Source organism: Lactuca saligna, chromosome 7 (assembly GCF_052625555.1).
Source record: "Lactuca saligna cultivar CGN05327 chromosome 7, ASM5262555v1, whole genome shotgun sequence".
NCBI lineage: Eukaryota > Viridiplantae > Streptophyta > Magnoliopsida > Asterales > Asteraceae > Lactuca > Lactuca saligna.
Genome location: NC_136423.1, coordinates 172,846,773 through 172,863,684, shown reverse-complemented (window position 1 = coordinate 172,863,684; position 16,912 = coordinate 172,846,773).

The window sequence follows — 16,912 nt, the reverse complement described above, 5'->3', positions numbered from 1 at the left end:
GGGTTACTCAGGTCAAAACCAAATCAAAGTCAACTCTAGGTCAAAGTCAACGTCTAGTTGACTCAACTCGCCGAGCTGACCCAACAACTCGTCGAGTCCCCGAATCTTCAAAACACTAAGACCTTGATCCTACTCGCCGAGTCTTGCATGCACTCGTCGAGTTCTACTTCATACAAAGTCGGGACCCTCAACAACTGACTCAATGAGTTCATCCTAGAACTTGTCTAGTCCTTCTACACGCAAGAAGACACTTTTAGCCCTGGACTCCCCGAGTTCCTTTTGAACTCATTAAGTATGCCTTCATGCAGTTGGAACTTGCCTTGAACTCATGGAGTTATGTTCTTGGACTCACCGAGTTCCATGATTTCTAGGTCCAGTTTCATATCTATCTTGTTGAGTCCTCTTCTAAACTCAACTAGTTTGATCAAAGCAGAAAAGGGTTGGGGAACCATACCCCAACTCGTCGAGTCCCATGAATGACTCGCCGAGTCCCCCAAAGTCCATGTCCAAAATAGATCTAGCCTCTTATGGTCCAAAATACACATAAAGTTACAAACTTAACGTTCATGCATTGGGTATTTGGCTCAAATGGCCCTAAAATGGAGTCTACAAGATGCATGGGGCTCTTATGGCAATAAAGTTTGCACCTTTATGCCATAGGAACCCTCAATGGTTTCAGATCTGAAGCCACACCCCTTTATAACCACAAAATCCCGAATATGACACTTCTAAGGTTAGAAAAGGTAGAAATGAACCCTAACTAGAGATCTAAGAGATAGATGGTCAAGGTTTCAACTTTATACCTCAAATGAGTTGGAAAGGTGCCAAAACCTACATATCTTCTTGCTTCTTCTTGATCTCTCAAGCTTCCTTCGCCTTCTTAAACTTCAAATACACACAAATAGCACCAAAAAGCTCAAGAACACTCAATAAATTATTAGGGTTTCACATTAGGGCTTTTCTGGACTGGGAGGGACGATGGAGGTTGGGTTGGGACAAGATAAGGTGTTTAAATAGGGTACAAACCCTAGATATTAGGGTTTCATCCAGACAATACTACTCGCCAAGTCGGGCTCTGCGACTCGTCGAGTATGTTACTTAAAACCCGCATGCAGGAGTCTAGTTTACTCGAAGAGTTGAGCCTCCAACTCGCCGAGTCCCAGTGTAAAAACATACAATTCATTAAATTTAAATACGTACCGGGAACCGGGTGTTACAACTATTATTTGTTTCCATTGGTTGTATGGTAATTTATCATTTATTTATCATGTCATTCTAATGACTTTCACCTCTATGAGTTACTTTCCGGATTCTAAAAAGCTCGTAACGACGCGCAATGGCTACAAGACTTGTACTTGACGTTAAACTTTAACAAAATGACGCCTTAAGTTATATATATATATATATATATATATATATATATATATATACACACACACACACACACATAAAGAGAGAGAGAGAGAGAGAGAGAGAGAGAGAGAGAAAGAGTGTGTGTGTGTATGTGACATAGGATTAATAAAGAACCAATATAAATTTATAGGACCATATAATTATATTTCTAATCATATTATTATTTTATTAATGGATTAGATTAATAGAGTGCATAGTAAAAATATATATATCCTTATGTATAGGATTAAATAGATACATGGGTATAACACCAAAAAATTAGCCATTCTACATACTCATTCCACTGTTACCGTTGACAATCTCTTTCTGCCATCACTTTTCGACTTTCAATATCTCTTCAGAGACTATTGGCGATGTCTTTGCAACACCATTACCAAAACCATTCATCACTCTCCATATGCATCCTTTCTTAGTGAGTAATCCACATTTTCTATTTTCTCGAGTTGGGTGTTGGATTGAAGCAAATAGAGTGGTTGTTTTTGTTGGATTAATGTCTAAGTCCATAACTATAATTGGTAAAACTTGACCCGACCCGGCATGGTCCATTTGGGTTGCATGGCATCATGCACTTGGATAGACTAAAATGAGAGAAATAACACTTAAGGTTATTAATATATTATATGTTCTAATATATTAATAAGGTTATTTAATTAGTATTGATCAAGAATTAATTTGGAATTAATTAAGTGATCAAAAGGAGACTAATTAAATATATGGGTTGATTGTGTAAATCATTCATTATTATATATGTAGGCTTGTGGTCCAAGATTCCTTATGTTGGACTAAGTCCATGGGGTGACCCATGGATGCTCTATGGAGGTTAGAATCTATGGAGCATAAGGAACGGGTAAAGTCATCAGTTACATGGTGTAACCCTAATAACCACCATATAAAAGAATCCCATGGCTCAAGAAATGGTACACTATGTATGAGGGTGAGGGCAAAACGATTTCATGAAGTATTCTAATTTCTCTCTAAGTTATTCCAAGTGCTTATGGTGTTGTTTGAACCATTTGAGGTGTCACACTTAGGGCACTAGGCACTCAAGCTTCATGAAGACAAGCACCAACAAAAGGTATGTTATTCTAACTTGTGTTATTCAAAGTTTTGTATGCTAGAATAGTACAATACCTTGGAAAGTTGATATTTGCATGTATAATAGAGAAAACATAGATCCAAAGTATTTAGGGTTGCATGTACACTTAGGAGTGTTAGATTGCTCAAAACCCAACAGTGGTATCAAAGCCAAGTTTGTTTTCTTGTTGTACTTGCTTAAAATGCTTAAAAAATCGACTTTTGGTGCTGTCTGCCCAGCAGACTCGCCGAGTCCATGAAGGGACTCGACGAGTCCAAGGCAAAATGCATCCAGCTTGCCGAGTTTGTTCATGCACTCGACGAGTTGGACCCCCAGACAACATATTTTCGAGTTTTGGTGCTGGAATTGGTCTAGAATCATCACCATTGACTTTTTTGGGCTTATAAAACTTGTTTTGAATGTGGTAATGATTATGTTAAACCAATTTCAATGCAATAATAAAAGTTTCAAGTTTATATGTGTTCATGTTATTCTTGAAAATTGTTGATTATGAATAATCATGCTTATGAGTTTTGCTAGATCATAGGAATTGTGTGCAAATTGTTTGTTGATATAGTTCATGATCTTGTTGAAAGTTGTATGGAGTTCATAACTTGTCCTCAAGTTATGAATTTTCAAGAATTTTATGTTTCCTTGATTTATGAGTTAGTTTAGATTGATAATGAAAAATTATGTTTTAGTTGTTTTCAATCCATATTAGTCTAAAAGAAGTTCATAAAATATGTTTTCGTAACTTGTCTTCAAGTTATGTGAAAAGTCATATTTATGAATATTAAAAACTCATAAAAGTTTTGTAGGTTACATAAAATGTAAGAGTTTTTTCCATTAAATAGTTTAATGACTCCATAACTTGTCCTCAAGTTATGGATGTTGAAGAGACACTTCTTTAAAGTGTTTTTAAAGAATAAGGGGTTACATTAAAATGAAGAGTCTTCATTTTAATGAACCATTAAACTCATAAGTTATGATTTAAAAAGTCTTGAAATAGTTTCAAAACTTGCCCTCAAGTTTTGGAATTTGAAAAGTTACTCCTCATGTATACTTTAATTCCAAATTGAACATTAGAATTTTTAAAAAGTTTAAAATTCAACCCTTATACTATTATTATAATTTTAATTATATAGATATGTATAAGAGGAAGTCAATCTTACCGTTAGTAGGCCTCATTCACGAAGCCGGTCTATAAGGGGGTATAAGGTTATTGCCTATAAAATGGCAGTTTAATGGGTGTCCACTCTCACCCACCGCTTCCTTGACTGGTGGAGGGTCGTTAGCCGAACGGGTAGGATACGACTTTAAATATTCATTAAAAGTATAATGCAAAAATACTAAGTAACTAAACACTTATAAATTCCCAATCTTAGTTACTTAGGAAAATGTGAAAAGGTGCTAGCCCATAAAATTACACTTTGTACCTTACCAAGTCGTTAATGGAGCGTGTGTGGTTAACCGACACACTAATATGGACTAGTAAGAGTGGAAAAGGGTAACTTGACTTTATTATAAATCGGTGGAGCGTGTGTGGTTAACCGGCACGTCGATTAGGTAATATTGTTAAGGGTACGAAGTCAATTTGTATGGTTATTCACACCTTGTTTGTGATCCTCGGCATCCCAGTCACAAATTTGAAAGGGCACAATCGAGATTCAAACATGCCATTGAAAAGTTCAATGTATCTTAGAAGATCTAGGAGTTTCAAAACCAATAAAACCTAATAATAAAATATTTCGTTTTCATGGTGGAAATTGGTAAATCGTCAGTTCCCTAACTTTAACTATTTTATAACTTGGATTACGGCATCCCTCTTACAGTTATAAATAGGTTATTGGGTCCTAGCCTTAATACTTCATATTGGGTGTTGTATTAAGGACTTTAAATCAACTAACTTGAATTTCTCCCATTATAGATGTCTAGTTTAGATAGCTATGGTCTTCCCAAATCTTTAGGAACAAGCTTCCTAATGAAGATGATATCCCAAATGGCAATGAAGGTGAAAGATCAATCCCTTTGTTGGGAATTTGTGGGACCAGAAATCATACTTCACTTAATCCACCTCCTCCAATAAATCTCCCTATCCCACAAGTTTTAAGACTTGATAAGTTCTAAGTTACTCAATCCCTATTGGCAAGCAAAGTTTATATGTGCTTAGATCTTGGGGATTAAGCCACATATTGACAAGTCGGGAGAGTCGGGTGTCGAAGTCTCGAGGTAGCTGGCTGCTGACTTGGTTCTTCAGTCATTCCCTGATGACAGGTCGCGACAAGACCCTTAATGATCTTACCTATTTGCTTGATGATGCTAAATCAGCAATGATTTGGAGCGTTAGTAAAGCAAATTGGATTGGAAGATCTACTTTTCAAACCTATTTGGACATTGAAAATGGTGACATTGGAGGTCCAGGAAAAACTTTCTCTTCCCAATGGAAAGGAATCGGCCATAGTCAACTCAGTTGACCAAATGGTAAAGAGAAAGGTTAAGTTTGTGATAGTCCCATGTACCGTTTCCAAAGAGTCTATAAGATTCTATTGCCAAAGGAAAGACATTGGTTGCGAAGCTGCTAAATTTACCTGAAACATCTTAAGGATGGTAAAGTCAATAGGTTTGACTCTACTTCAGGTAAAGTCCATTGTCTAACTCTATTAAGTTTCTATTATGAGATTCTTATTGCATAATGTGACGAGGTCACATGTTGATGTTTTAAGAATCAAAGAAAAAGTAAAGAAACTTAAAGGAAGTATATGCTGATTCTGATCGCGAAGATGGATTTCGATCGCATGGTTCGGTGATCAGAATTTTGAGCTATTACTTAAGAGTTATGATATATTGCTTAGGAATAGATAACAACAAGTTTTCCATATGGATTGCAAGGATTAATTTTTCCGCAAAGTTTTAAAATAAAAGAAAAATGGTTTTGATTTTATTTATTTTAAGTATTCTTACAATGGCATTTGTGAAAAATTGTTGATTATATGTTTCCATTGATAAGCAATATAGGAAATGGATTTGATTCTTTCATTTGTGGTAGTGTCATAGTTTACCAAATAAGGAAAGATTCTCATCACCCAAGTTTCAGTTGGATAGAAACTTGGAATCATGCAAGTTGTATTGTGTGATGAATGAGAATTTTCATCTTTGGTAAATTAAGACTAATTCCTTGTTCACATTCGCATGTGAGTCAAGTGAAGGACTAAAGGATTGGGTACACTTGGTTGTGTGCTGGTCAGGTCCACCACAAAGGTTGATAAGTTTTACTAAAGTTTAGTAGATATGATTATGCTTACAAGTTTAAGTGTAATTCTGAAACATTGGAAAAGTTTCAATGTATTGCAGAATGAAAAAGAAGAATCAAATAAGGCAGAAAGATAAAAGTTTCTCCAATCTGAAGAGATGGGAGAGTACTTGTGTGTTTTGTGTTATGATTATCTTAGTGATTATGAAACCATATCACAATTGATCCTCTGAGGACACCTTAGTTCATTTTGTTTGACTAAGGAGAGGAATCGTGAATTGTTGAAATGGTTAGATCAAAAGATAAATTATACTTCGTTCCAAAATTAAATCTTAGAGTCATACTCCAAGATTAAGCCTTCAGTGACATAATCTTAAGAAAGGTTTATAACACTTGTTAAATGTAGAGTAAAACGTGTTCTTACTCTTGTACATTTGAAATTGGTAAGTTGTGATGTTTTGGATAAAACAAAGACCAACTAAGACCAATTGTGAGAAGTGTTTAACTTGATAAGAATCTACACTAACTCTTGAATATTCATTTTTGTCAAGGAATGGTTCTTGACAAAGAGAATCTTATATGTCAAGAGTTCAGTGGGAGCCTTAAAAGGATCTTAAGATAGATTCAAGAACTAATCAAGAGTTTTGTTAATCACTAGACCACGACTTGAGGTTTGTAACCTATCGTGTTGACATATTCTGTGCCCATTCCAGTTAAAGTTGGTTTTGCATTGGAGTTCTAAGAGTTCTCAACTAGTTGCATAACAACTTAGAAGCAATGGCAGGCCCTTGTGCTACCAGGTGGCAAGAAATTAAGACTGCACAAGTTCAATCCATATGAATTTGGATTTGTCATTAACCTTGCCGTGTGATTATGGTTATGTCAAATTTACATGGATAGGAACACATACACCATCAAAATCTAAGTGTCAAAGGTTTCTCTCCGATTCATGAAAATGATAGTGAGGAAACTCTTTCACTAAGTAGATTTAAGTGGATAGCAAGTGTGAAGTTTTCATTCTCATGTCGTTAGTGGAGCGTGTGTGGTTAACCGGCACACTAACTAATGAGAATGGCAAAGGTTTTGACTCACATGTGAGCTATCTAAGGAAAGGGTTAGACTCCAGGTGTATGATTTGATAAAGTCTTATCAAGGCAATCTAGTATCTGAAATCCGACTGATTTCTAGGTACATGTCAAAGCTAGTGGGAGCATAAAGTGTTATGCTAGTTAGATAATAATCATTATGCTAGTGGGAGCATGATGATTATGTTGCAAGTTAGCAATGTTAATTATAGAAAAAAAATTATACTTCATTCCAATTCTACAAGCTTAGATTGAGATTTTAATCAACTTTAGTCAAGATTATATATGAATGTTATGTTGGAATGGTTCAACATAAGGAATTTCTATATATGTTGCTTTCTCAAAATTCGATTATGATTACGGCATCCCTCTTCATAGTTCGAATTATGAGAACATGGCAAATAAAAATATTATAGCATGAATCGTATCCCATATGCTTCGGATATAGGATCGATTGCATGTGTTATAATATTCATCCATTCTAAATTTTCCTAATGCTTAGGGCGTTAAGAAGGGAAAAGGGATTAGAACTGGATATGACTAAGATGATTAAGCAATTGTCGAGAACAATTTGAGGTTTTCCAAAGTTTTGTTACTCATGGACAATTGGAAGTATAGAGTAAGGATCTTATTGACATATTTTGGAAAGAGGCAACTCTTGTTCAAAAGTGATGGTCAAGATGGGAATATGGAATTGTTTCCATAGGTGGAAGTTATTCTTTGAATCTATGCAAAGAAGGACGTTCAAAGGAATGTACTTTGCATTTGAGACTTCATCTCCATGGAATTGCTTTCCATTGGAATACTTTGTAATGTTTGTTGCCAAGTCTTTGTGACTTGTGTGAATATCATTACAAGAGGATCATTGCATAGATTACGGTAAATGACAAGAACTTGGTATTCTTACATTTACAATAAGGATTGGGATTGTGAAATGAGAATCATAGAAGTCATGTTCAATTGATATACATTTCACAAAGAGATGACCATATGTAAACATAGTGTGCATACTTGGAGTATGGCATAGCTATTGTTTAGAGAAACATAGTATGCATGCTTGGAGCATGGCATCACTACTGTTTCAATTCAAGTATTAAGTTGATTAATCGAAACATGAATAATGAGTGATCAATATGGTGCTTAGATAAAAGGTGTTTTATTTACACTCAAAGTGTTGAGGCCATAGAGGACTAGTATTATTTTGTATTTCACTTTGCATGTTTTGACTTCCAGAATAACTAGGTCATTCTCTCGAATGACCAAGTTATTCAAACCATCCACAGTCGGTCATATGTTGGAAGTAGATATGAATCAAGACTGACGTGAATTTGGCTTGTATGATTTGTCTAAAGTGCTTTAGACAATGCAATAGTTGCTACAACATTAATGAGTACTCATAAGGGCTGAGTATTGGATTCAACCCACGCTCATTTGGATTCACTTCATGGATTTTATCACGAGTGAATCATGAGATGATAATATCTTATATTCTTCAAACCTAGAGATATGAGTTGTTGACTATGAGTTGGTTATACATTGATTGCACGTAAACGCATTGGTAACTCGATGTTATAAAACGTGCCTTTGTGTATGATTCAACAAATAGTTAGTACAAGCATATGAGTCAAAGTTTATCCATTCCTTTTACCTTCGGGATAAAAGTGATATCTGTGGGCCCCTCGATGATTTGATGATGACAAATGGAAGTGCTCGGCCGGGCCAGGACTGATTTGATTTTTTCAATTAGTCAGTCGCCATAAATCAGAAATCGGGAAACAACAAATGGAAAGAGAATGATTATAATCCATGTCTCAGTCCATATGATATCTATAATGGAGGAATATATGATCCCTTATCTAATGGACAAGTCATTGACAAAGGTCAGAGTTCGACAGAAGATTTTGAGAGCTACGATTGCTAGTTTGGTTTTAAAGTCATACTTGCAATAATAGTTTTAGACTTATCCAAGTGGGAGACTGTTGGATTAATGTCTAAGTCCATAACTATAATTGGTAAAACTTGACCCGACCCGGCATGGTCCATTTGGGTTACATGGCATCATGCACTTGGATAGACTAAAATGAGAGAAATAACACTTAAGGTTTATTAATATATTATAAGTTCTAATATATTAATAAGGTTATTTAATTAGTATTGATCAAGAATTAATTTGGAATTAATTAAGTGATCAAAAGGAGACTAATTAAATATATGGGTTGATTGTGTAAATCATTCATTCTTATGTATGTAGGCTTGTGGTCCAAGATTCCTTATGTTGGACTAAGTCCATGGGGTGACCCATGGATGCTCCATGGAGGTTAAAATCCATGGAGCATAAGGAATGGGTAAAGTCATGAGTTACATGGTGTAACCCTAATAGCCACCATATAAAAGAATCCCATGGCTCAAGAAATCGTACACTATGTATGAGGGTGAGGGCAAAACGATTTCATGAAGTATTCTAATTTCTCTCGAAGTTATTCCAAGTGCTTATGGTGTTGTGTGAACCATTTGAGGTGTCACACTTGGGGCACTAGGCACTCAAGCTTCATGAAGACAAGCACCAACAAAAGGTATGTTATTCTAACTTGTGTTATTCAAAGTTTTGTATGCTAGAATAGTACAATACCTTGGAAAGTTGATATTTGCATGTATAATAGAGAAAACATAGATCCAAGGTATTTAGGGTTGCATGTACACTTAGGAGTGTTAGATTGTTCAAAACCCAACAGTTTTAGCAAAGGTGCAATCATTTTAACTTAATATTTCGATGAACTAGAAATCTAAAGTTATGTGTTTCAGTCTTCACGAGTTTGAACCACAATTCAGGAACCATACCCATTTGCTCTCTTGCAAGATTTCCAGAAAACAAGAGTAGATCTTAATAAGGATTTCCATTTTTCTTACCATACTTCGACTTCTATAGAACTTAATAAGCATGGCAGATAAAAAGAACCTTTTTGAACACCATTTAGGATTTGAAGAAAAAACCCAGATTAATTTCTTCAGCTCCACCTCTTCATTTGTTCTAAAACTGGCAACTTCATAGAATGAACTTTACAACTTGCACTTCTTAGGGAAAAACACACACATAAGCAATCGATGCTATTCAATCTAAGCTAAAACCGATGAATGATTTGGTTGTTCAATCGAAATAGTAAGTGTTATCTTCCACATGTCAAAAACCAGCAAAACCAACTTCAAGTAATTAGCTTTTGAAACCTTCAAAAACTCCATTGATGTAAAAAACTTCAAAAACTCCATTGATGAAAACAGGAGACCCACTTGCTCCAATCTGATTCATTTAAATCTCAAATTTTTTTTGCAATACCCACATTGAGATCTTGTTCAACATATGTGTCGACAGTGATGGTGGCAATACCCTGTATCATGTGAATGGAATGACAAATTCGCCCAATGGATGTATCTTGTGAATGGAGTCACAAACTCGTTGATTCTTAGACTTCTCAAACTACCCAATACTTGCTGAATCTTGAAGGGAATTGATTGAATTCATTACCGTATTCCTCCTCTTGCTTCATCAACAACTGCCTAAACACAATATAACAGGCACCAACACTCTCTAATTTTCAGGTAGTGATGAGGTAGACCTAGATACAGTATATGAGCAAACTCCAACAACGGATGTAGATCCAAATGCAGCTATCCGTTGGGACGATTTTAAACCCAAAATAAACTCGATTTTGGTTAATTTTTGGATGGAATTAGAAGAAGATGATGGAATTAAAACTTCATATCTACTTTGTTCTCTACCACCAAGTACGAAGAATTTTTGGATGAAATCAGAAGAAGATGAAGAATTTCTACAATAATTTGGTTATGAACTGGAAATTATTTGTTTCTACAATTGAAGAATCTGGGGATGATCAACGATCCTTAACAGGTGGGCCTTTGACCCCCAACGTGTTTGAGATCTTTGATTTTTTAGCAAGCCCGATCCTTCCTAGTATATCTGATAATTATAGTTTTCTGATCAATGATTTATTATGCATATAGATGAACACATAAATTGTTCCACTTTATTTTCCTTTCCACTGGTAAATCTATTTGATAAGAGAGAGTTCTTTGATCATCGATTTTTTTTATGTATATAGATAAACACATAAATTGTTCCACTTGATTTTCCTTTCCACTGGTAAATCTATTTGATAAGAGAGAGAGAGAGAGAGAGAGAGAGAGAGAGAGAGAGATCATCTATTTTTTTAATTGTTAAAATAAATAAATAAATATCAAATTTTTTAAAAACTGAAAGAAAAATGAAAAATAAATGCTCCAAGGGTATTATAGTTATTTGAATTTTTGAAAGGACTATTTTCAAATACAAATCAATCTAAAAGGACCATGAATCCAAAAAACTCTAGGTTTGGGTTAAAACCCCAAAATTTTGCATACCACAGGAACCATTTTGCAATTTTGTCATATATATATATATATATATATATATATATATATATATATATATATATATATATACATACGGAAAAGTTCAATAAAATCCATAACTATTGGTTTTTCAAAGAACCAAATATTTGTTTTTTTTAATTTCTAGAGTTTATTTTTTATCGAAAAAAAAAATTCTAAAAATATCTAAATTCATATATTAACATTGTGAATGTGAAAAGTATTTTTCGGATTCAGCGTGTGAATCCGGATTCACGTTGTGAATTTGACGTAAAATATATATATATATATATATATATATATATATATATATATATATATATATATATATATATTATATATATATATATATATATATATATATATATATATATATATATATATATATATATATATCATTGGAAAAATGATAAAAAGTTATAAATTTCTGTTTTTTTTTTTTTTTTGATAAAAAAAAAGTTTTAAAAGTTGAAAAAAAGATTGGTTCCTTGGTTTATTAGTTAATTATGGTTGTGTATTGAACCTTTTATATATATATATATATATATATATATATATATATATATATATATATATATATATATATATATATATATATATATATATATATATATATATATATATATATATTACCATTTCATTATATATTTATTTATATCTTTATCGTCTTTTTTTTTTTCTACTTTCAGTATAACATGAACAATGGAACTGTAACCCAATGTTTTTTGGATTGTTGTATTAGCCCTTATTTTGCGTTTTATATTACTTTTTGCAACTATTGTTTAATTGACCGAAATAAAATTTTATGAGTTCACTGAAGGTATTACTTTCACAAGTACCTTTTAGATTGATGATGTATGTGATATTTGGTTTCACACCAACTATTTATGAAATATCTTCAAACAAGTGGTTTCCATCCAGCTTGATATAACACAGTCTCGTGCAATTCCTTAATCAATTTAGTAATATCCTCATGAAATTGTTTACATTCATAGTGAATTGATCAAAACTAAATGCCATTAAACAATTTTGCCGGTAATTCTTTGGTGAAACCGTTTGAAAAAGTTGAAATTTGTCAACACAAGATTTGTTTGCCTAATTCTCCAAAAATACCTTTAGAAAAAGCATTGTTAAAAAAGCTAAAGAACCATCAAATTAGAAAGTTTAGAGAGAGTGCTAAGTTTCCAATATCCTTTAGATTTATGTTCGGAGTCATCATGAAAGTAATTCCTAACCCATGTTCACTTGTGAACATTTGATATTCAAGTATAAACATGACTAGTTTTTTGGTTTTTGTAAAAATGTTCAACTCTAAATAAATGTTTTAACAGGTTTAATACATGTTAACCTATGAACATATAGGAACATGATTAATTTTTGATTTCCGAATAATTGTTCATATGTGATAGTTATAACATTGCTACATGTTCACCTATGAACATGTATAAACATGATTAATTTTTGGGTTATAAAATATATTGTTCATATATGTTGAGGATTACTGATGTCCTAAATTATAGCATTTATATATAATCAATCTCAATAAAATAGTTACGAAAATTTAAGCATTAGTGATAAAGAAAATCAATTCTATGAATCAACAAAACACCAAGCATTAAACATTAAAAGTTTATTACGATCAATGTTCATAAGTGAATATTATCGATTACTATTCATAGATGAACATTCCGACTACTATTTATAATTGAACATTGGAAAATATATAAACATTCATACTTGTTCATAACTGAACATATTGCCACCTTATGTGTGTGTCTGTGTGGTGACATTTTGTTAAAGTTTGGCGCTAAGTACAAGCTTTGGAGCCATGACATGCTATTACGAGCTTATATACAAAATTGTCATCTTATGTGACACCTAACGAACAACGTGTCTTAGCACCACTTATAAAAGTTTGAGTTTTGAAATTATCGTCAAGTCACAGCTAACGTTATTCAGAACCGTAAAATTACTATACCATTTATGAACTTAGATTCATACCTTAAAGGATAATATATGCTCATTGGTCATTATAGATGATGTCTATTTAAAGAAGTACTTAGGAACCATGTACCAATGGGTCAATGGTTTAGCGGTATAGAGTGATCATTTCATATGAAATGTCAAGGGTTAAAGTCTCTATGGAAACATAGGTGGTTATTTAGTAATAGATTAGTTAGTTTGCCGTTTCAAAAAAAAAAACTTAGAACCATGTTTTTCGCAATTAATACGGATATAAATAAATCTATTACTCATGTTAGCCTCCAAAGTTGGAAAGACTGAGTCTAGGGATTCTTGTATGTGGTTTTTAAGTAGGTTCTCGACATGCATCAATGATATTGAAAATATGATCATAAATCTCATTAGAGTTGCTTGCATTGATCTCGTTATCAAAACAATATTCTCACATGCCTTCCACAAGCTTTAGTTCCACCGTTTTACCATGAATTTATGACTGAAGTTGGAATAAAGAGTAAGACAACTTATAATCTATAATGTAAAAATGCAAAAAGTATATGAAATTATTAATACGGATATAAATAAATCCATTACTCATGTTAGCCTCCAGAGTTGGAAAGACTGAGTCTAGGGATTCTTGTATGTGGTTTTTAAGTAGGTTATCGACATCCATCAATGATATTGAAAATATGATCATAAATCTCATTAGAGTTGCTTGCATTGATCTCGTTATCAAAACAATATTCCCACATGCCTTCCACAAGCTTTAGTTCCACCGTCTTACCATGAATTTATGACTAAAGTTGGAATAAAGAGTAAGACAACTTATAATCTATAATGTAAAACATGCAAAAAGTATATGAAATTATCAAATTAAACTTGAAAATTTGGTGGTGTTGTGCCATTTAGTACCTAGCACATGCAAGAACCTAGATGAAATCAGATACAAAAATAGGAAAGGACATACTTTACAAGGTATGTTATAGTGTAATGACGTCTAATATTTTCGATTTCATAAACACGTTAATTACTAGACATGCACATAAAAGGCCACTTATTATGCTAGTTGAATTTTTCCAGAGCACAATGCAGGAGTGGTACTATAAACACTATCAATCGGGTGGTAAATGTAAAACATATATACACGAATGATTTGATTAACTTGTATGAACAAAATATTTTTTTTCATTAAATGCACTAGAGCATAAAAGTCATCAAATGGGCAAAAGATAATTTAGAGGGGAGGTTAAATGTGTGATAACATGGACTTCTTTTCCTATGGTCAACCACATGTTTTAAGTAATTGACTATGGAAAAAATATCTCTGTGGATTATACCTACATACATATCTCTATACTGATAAAAGAGAAGTTCTTTTGGCATGTGTCATCATATTATACCACTTAATTAATGTATTGTCACTTGTCGATCTATTAGTTCTCCACTTTAAATTTATTAGACCTCGTCATTAATGTGATGTTATTTGTCAATGTATTGATTTCTCTTTTTTAAATTTTAAATTTTAAATTTTATATTATTGTTTTCATTAGTTCACAAATAAAAAATGTCTAATATATATTGAAAATTAATTTTACATATTTATTTGAATTAACGATTATAATTTACATAACCAATAAAAATATCTTTTAATTAGTAATTTATTTAAAATAATTGATTAATCAATTTGAGTTTTATTATAAAAGTTTAATTAATTTTATAATCGTGATTACGATTCCCACGGGTTATAAACTAGTTTTTTTTAATAAAGTGATACTGTTCTAGTATACTTTATAGTCAATTGATCATTGTTAAGTTTAAATTATATTGAATTCAGTAATTTGACATGGTTGCATTTGAGTGTTGATGTATATTGGAAGGCGTACGAGTATTCAAATGGAGGTTTCAGGAGATGGTCGTGACGTGAAACCACCATTGATGGACAAAAGTCAATTCGGTTTAATAGATTGTTCATTTTAAATAAAAGTACCAATAACTTAACTTTTTATAATAATTTTTTACTTTAAAGCAATTCTGGTTTAGATAGTTCATTGCTTTTTTTTTTCAATATGAAGTATATCACCTAATCAGTAAATAATTTTTAAGTTACTACGAAAGCCACATGATTGTTGTAATTGAAATGAATTATGAGCCAACTTAATCTTGATTTCAGAAAAAGTCAACACCACCATACGTCCTCTTTTATATTAATTGTGATTCCATGGACCACGGGACTACATAAAATAGGCTATAATATTAAAGCAAATTAACGTATAATTTTATATATATCATATTTTTCGGAGAAACCAGAGTAATAAATGTTACTTGTTACCAATAAATGAATATCAATCATTAGCAAAATTATATATATATATATATATATATATATATATATATATATATATATATATATATATATATATATATATATATGTTTCGAGATTGTGGGAATGACAAAAGAACTAACCGACCATCTCACCGTATTTTCCCTCTCACACATCTCATATGTAACAGAATCGGGCATGGTCACTAATTGCATGATCCTTAAACATGTGACCAAACACATGCATGTTAAATAATCTGTTTCACATAATTATCGCTTTTGTCACACGTAATCCTTCAATTAAATGTTTGGTATATGACATAATTCATACCGAAGCTCCTAATTAATCCAAGGTTGTTTAATTTTTATGTCCGGTTAAACTGATTTTTTTTTAAAATATTTAGAATAAATTGTCATAATTAGTTAATTTGACTTTTAAAATCGGAGAAACATCAAATATGGCCATGGGTTTTGTTGGAAAATGAAAGCGTTCGATTCGATGTTGCTTAAATTTGTTCATGGCTTCGGTCTTGATTAATGGCTCTCCAACAAGTGAATTCCAAATTAAAATGATCTTATGTCAAAGAGATCTTATTTCTCCATTTTGACATATTATTAGGGTCTTTATCTTTATGTATATAAGAGGCGACTAAAAATAAAAGATCATGAGTTCAAGTATTATTATGAGATATAAGTAATGTTTAGGAGTATATTAAAAATAGTTTAATTTGCTTTAAAAAAAATACTAAAAATAATAATGATTTAACCCTGAGCAAATTGGAACAAGGGTGTGGTTCCATCTCAATTATTATTATTATTATTATTATTATTATTATTGTTGTTGTTTATGATATTGTTATTATTATTATTCATTTCGTCCCAGAATTTACTGTTTATAGAAAAAAACAAAGATTAAAAAAATATTAATTGTCATTAATTTTATTGAATGAAATGATAATTATACTTTGTTGTATTAATTCCATGACATTTTAACTAATAATGAATGTATTTTGGTAAAATAAATATTTATTTTTAATAATATTGAGTCAAACAAAAAAAACATGGACTATTAATATGAGACGAGGGGGGTACTATTAATATGAGACGAGTGGAGTATTATTTTATAAACAATGTCAATTTATCATTGAAAACATGATGAATATAATATGGATTAAAGAGGCTTTCATCTTGCTTCTGGATTGAAAAGGAATTGCACAAAAGCATTTTAATTGGGGTAGGGTGAGCTTCGGACATGTTCAAGAATTAGCAATTTTGTGCTTTCTTGTTCGGATAAATTAGCTTCTACTTATCTTGGTTTACCAATTAGGAATAATATGACAATGATAGAAGGCTGGAAGCTAATCATTTGTTGTTTTGGAAAGACTTTA